Here is a 5,894-nt window from a genome sequence, read left to right on the forward strand (position 1 = left end):
CAAGTAGCTGGGACCACAGGCGCCCGCCACAACACCTGGCTATTTTTTGGTTGCAGCCGTCATTGTTGTTTGGCGGGCCAGGGCTGGATTCGAACCCACCAGCTCAGGTGTATGTGGCTGGAGCCTTAGCCACTTGAGCCACAGATGCCAAGCCTATTATTATTGTTTGTTTGTTTATTTATTTATTTATTTATTTATTTTATTTGCAGTTTTTGGCTGGGACCAGGTTTGAACCTGCCACCTTTGGTAGGTGCTGGTACCTAGTAGGGGCTGGTACCCTACTCCTTTGAGCCACAGGTGCCACCCAGTATTTATTTTGAGATAGGGTCTCATTCTGTTGCCTGGCTGCTGTGCAGTGATGCTCTCACAGTTTATTGCGATGTCAAACTCCTGATATAAAGCAATCCTCCTGCCTCAGCCTCCCTCATAGCTGATATTACAGGTGCATGCCATCTGCTAGTTAAAAAAAATTTTTTTTTGTAGAGAATGAGGTTCTTGCTATTCCCCAGCTGATCTCAAGGGATCATCCCAGTTTGACTTCCCAAAGTGCTAAGACTATGAGCATGAGATACTGGACGTGGCCACTACTAGTCTTTATTTTGCCATCTCTCTAGTGAAAGTTCTATTTCTGCCAAGTTCATTTTCCCCTGTGAAAAGAAGAGGGAAAAACACAACAATGCATCCATGCTGACCTGACTTACACCTAGTAAATACTGTATAGTGCCTACTTAATAAAAGTCACCCTGCAAACTCAATGAACTCTTTTGTACCTATCAGATGGATAATTTCACATTTACGACCTGCTATCCAGGCTCTGTGGTTGTTGATGGTGGCAGTGAGGACGGTAGGGAAAGAGAAGGCTGACTTTCTCCCTTCTCTTACTGTAGACCAGTTTCTCAACCTCTGCACTGCTGACACTTTGGGTTGGATAATTCTGTGTTGTGGGGTGGCTGTTTGTGCCCTGGACCTTACCTGCTAGATACTGACAACACTCTTGTTCCAGTTGTGACAACCAGAAATGTACCCAAACATTGCCCAACGTCCTCTGGGGACAAATCACCCGCAGTTGAGGACCTCGGTCCCAAATGTAGCTGTTTGGACATACGTAGCATTGGACATATTGTAACATTAAGCAATTAACCCCAAAGTAAAAGGGACATATTTTAAGGTACAAAATCCAGCCTAACTCATCTTCAAGCAATATTAAAATTCTGTGAAAAGGGTGGTGCCTGTGGCTCAAAGGAGTAAGGCACCGGCCCCATATGCCGGAGGTGGCAGGTTCAAACCCAGCTCTGGCCAAAAGCTGCAAAAAAAAAAAAAAAAAGATAATAAAATTCTGTGCAAGGAAATCTGTAGCTGAGAGCTAATTCTGTAACAATGAACTCTATTATAACAATGGCTAACATTTATAATGATATCCAACATAGCAATATAACGTAATACATAATTCACAAAACGCTTTTCACTTTTACAATTATACTGCGAATATTAAGCGAACCAAGCAGGGATTATTGGCTCTTCCTATTCTGTAGATGAGAAGGGTGAGGCCCAAAGTGGTGAAGTATCTTGTGCACGGTCAGAATAATAGGAAGTAGCAGAATAAACGACACAGCTGTGTCACACACACTCATGTTCACACATATGCATGTTCTCGCATACTCCATTTCTCGCTGTTGCTAAACCCTTGGCATGGTTCATAAAATTTCTATGTTGTTTAATTTTATTTCAGGAATAAACCAAGACTCTTACCATTAAAGGAGGTTCATTAAGTTATTGCATGTCTTACCACCAGGTGTCGCCATAGTATACTTACACCCGTTGTTTCCATTGGTGCATTGCTAATGTACTAAATGCTCCAAGGACTGATAGCTCAGCTAATTTAAATAACTGCATCATGCAACTCGAAACAGCCCAAAGAACACAAAGAGGATTCAAAAGGTACAGAGGGCGATGTTATGAGGACACTAGGGAAATACAAACCACGTAAAAAAAGGATTTTTTATTTTTACCACTTGTGTGGTCTACTTTGCATAAACCAGGAAGGCCGATGTTTGGTCTTTTTTGCCATAATCCCCTTTGGCAAACAGAGTTCATATTATTTCCCCCATTGCGACTTTCAAGTGACATAGACATAAAATGTTTAAGGCCCTTTACATATTGCTTTTGGATCCCTGTACTTGAGTTTAATTCAGAGCACAGTCCAGAGATGGAGGGTGGGGTCTGGGTGCAAAGAAGCGTAAGGCAGTTTCCACTTCCAAGAAGCTTATAGTCTTCGTGCGTAGATAAAAGTACCCGTGTGGAAACAAATTCTAGAAAGCAGGTTAGGAGCCAGGACCAAAGGACCATTCAGACGGCTGTGAGGGCTTGTCGCAGGCTCTGAGCGAGGTTGATGTGCATGCGGTTATGAAGGTCGGCTCTTCATCAGCACTGAAGACGGGAGGGGCCGAAGCAAGAGAGGGCAGGGGAAGAAGCTGAGCTATGATGTAGCCAAGGACAGCCTTGGCCAATCCCCGGGGAGCTCTGCCACAAGCACGGCTCTTCAGAGTCGTCTTGGGTTGGGTTGAGATGGCGAGACCTGTGTACTCCCTCATTTATCAGCAGTGTATGTGGGCCACCTCAGAAAAGGGGTGAATATTGACACGTTAATACTAAATCAAAATGGCATGCTTTGAGGATTGCCAGCATTTTTTATGGTGGTAAGATAAATGAGTGATCACCGATCATTGATTGGTCACCACTTTAGGAAGGCCAAAAACATAAATGGTGTGGAAAGAGGTGATTTGGTCTCCCAAAGGTTAAGATCGAACCAAAGCCAATTAGCAGATGTGGCCCAAATACTGAAGCCAAAGCCCAACTCGAGTGGGTCTCTAACCTGACCTGGAGATACCACTTCCAGGAGTCTATTCTAACTGTAGCGGACACATATGGGCTAGGTCTACACCTGTCTTCATGGGGACAGCACCTCCTTCCCTGGGGGAATTTTCCTCCTGGGTTAGGAGGCATTCTGCTGCAGGGTGAGCAGCATGGACAATAGTCCTCCTTTGAAGGGGATCAGGTCAGGGGTATCCCATTGTGGCCCCCTGGCTATAAGAAGTTGTCACTATGGAAGGGAGGGAGTCAAGTGGATCCAGAAGGGAGGGGGAAGAAGAGGAATCACAGGGGCAGGGCAGTGCAGAGACAGGAGGCAAGTGAAGGCAGGCTGTGTTAGAGCAAGCCGGCCAAAGAGGAGGAGGTGTTTGTTCAGGCTGTGCCCTCTCCTGTCTTGCTCATTCACGTGGAAGCTGGAGGGCTGGACTGAGTTGGGAAGAAGGTGGGAAGAGGGAAAGACTGTCACACAGTTTGTCTCCACGGCTGTCACACCCCTGATGGCCCTGGCTGTTGCTACCTTCACATTCCTTCTGACTTTGTAATTGGTCTTTGAAACAAGACCTCCCCTTGGCTCTGCAGTTTCTCACTTGCACCACTGGGTCCTGGTTCTTGCTGTTGAAACACCACAGGTAAATGACTTCTGCTTTGCTGTCTTCCTTGATGGTGTGGAATCACTAATGTCTTAGACGTCATACTGATCTTAGAAGTAGCCTGGGGTTCTGTCGCCTTGTTTCAGATTATGTAAAGTCACATGTACCCCTCTCGGGGTTCAAAGATAATGGACACACCAGAGAAGGTAAAAATGAAATGTAAGGATTCATTGCTGCTTTGAAAAGAAACTTGTTTATTTATTTATTTTTACTTCAGTAGATTTAGGGGGTACAAGTAGTTTTTTGTTACATGGATGAATCGTGTAATACTGAAGTCAGGGCTTTGGTGTGACTGTTACCAGAATAGTGTACATTGTACCTGATAGGTCGATTTTTATCCCCCCTCTCCTCGATGGACATTAGTTTAAAATGTCCATTACACCACTTACAACTATATATATACTACTTACAAGTGAGAACATGTGGTATTTGGGTTTCCATTCCTGAAATACTTCACTTAATGATCTCCACTTCCATCCAAATTGCTACAACAGACATTATTTCATTCTTGTTTAGGGCTGAGTAGTACTCCATACACTATTATATATATTATTATAATAGTGTGTGTATACACTATTTATATATTATTGTTATACTCAATAAATACTGATCACTCTTGTTATCTTGTATTTCTTGTAACTGCAGAAGTCAAATGTGACTTGAGTATTACAATTTTCTTTTCTTTTCTTTTTTTTTTTTTTTGCAGTTTTTGGCTGGGGCTGGGTTTGAACCCACCACCTCTGGTATATGGAGCCAGTGCCCTACTCCTTGAGCCACAGGAGCCACCCGAGTATTACAATTTTAATACAGTTTTTTCCTTGCTTAAAATATGTACACATTTTTTGGCTCTCATTGTATAGTTAAGATTGTTTTAGCTTCTTGTAGAATTGCTCCCTTTATCATTATATAATGATCTCCCCTTTTTTTTTAGCATTGTAGATTTAAAGTCTATATAATATGAGAATAGCTACTCCTGCTTCTTTTTGGTCTCTATTTTCTTTTCTTTTTTTCTTTCTTTTCTTTTTTGAGACAGAGCCTCAAGCTGTCCCCCTGGGTAGAGTGCTATAGCATCACAGCTCACAGCAACCTCCAACTCTGGGGCTCAAGTGATTCTCCTGCCTCCACCTCCCAAGTAGCTGGGACTAGAGGCATGCACCACGATGCCTGGCAATTTTTTGGTTGCAGCTGTCATTGTTGTTTGGTGGGCCTGGGCTGGATTCGAACCCGCCACCTTAGGTGTATGTGGCTGGCACCTTAGCCACTGGAGCCACAGGCGCCGAGCCTGGTCTCTATTTTCATGGAACATTTTTTCTACTTACTCGGAGTCTTTGAGAATCTTTGCAAGTTAAATGGCATGTATTTGGGTTGTGATTTTGTTTGTCCATTCAGCCAATCTATAGTTTTGTTTTGTTTTTGCAGTTTTTGTCCTGGGCCGGGTTTGAACCCACGACCTCTGGTATATGGGGCCAGTGCCCTACTCCTCTGAGCCACAGGCCCTGTCCCCAATCTATAGTTCTTAAGTGGAGCATGAAGACTGTTGATTCAATGTTAGCATTGGTCTATGAGATACAGTTCTGTGCATCATCGTTATACAGATGCTTGCTTTTCTCCCTGATGTTACTACTTTGTTTTAGGAGAGTGGTGACTTTTAACTTTTCAGGGGTTTGTTTTTACTCTGGTGGGTACAGAGCACTTTCAAGCATGTCTTGTAGAGTAAGTCCAGTGGTGACAGATTTCCTTAGTCTTTGCTTGTCTGGGAGAGATTTTATTTCTCCTTCATTTATGAAACTTGCAGGTTACAAAATTCTTGGCTGGGAGTTATTCTGTTTAAGGAGACTAAATGTGGGACCCCAATCCCTTCTGGTTTAGAAGCGTCTGCTGAGGAGTCTGCCATCAGTCTGACGGGTTTTCCTTTGTAAGTTACTTGGTGCTTTGGTCTTGCCACCTGTGGGATTTTCTCCTGCACTTCACCTTAGGCCAGGCTGATAACAATGAACCTCGGTGATGTCTGATTCCCCCTGAATCTTCCAGGTGTTTGATGACCTTCTTATGGCTGAATATCTAAGTCTGTAGCAATACCAGGCAAATTTCCCTCAAGTATTCCCTCGAATAGGTTTTCCATGATTTCTGCTTTTTCTTCTTTTCTGTCAGGGTAACTATGATTCTCATATATGTTCGTTCTACGTAGTCTCTTATTTCTGAGACAGCGTGATCATTCTTGATTCTTTTTCTTACATTTTCGATTGGGTTTTCATTCAAGCCCTGAAATTCTTTCTTCTGTATGGTCTAGTCTGTTGTTAAAACCTTCCATTGTTTTTTGAAATTCCCTAAATGGGCTCAGCGCCTGTGGCTCAAGCGGCTAAGGCGCCAGCCACA

The sequence above is a fragment of the Otolemur garnettii genome, unplaced genomic scaffold (genome assembly GCF_000181295.1).
Source record: "Otolemur garnettii isolate 467f Iridium unplaced genomic scaffold, OtoGar3 scaffold00141, whole genome shotgun sequence".
Taxonomy (NCBI): domain Eukaryota; kingdom Metazoa; phylum Chordata; class Mammalia; order Primates; family Galagidae; genus Otolemur; species Otolemur garnettii.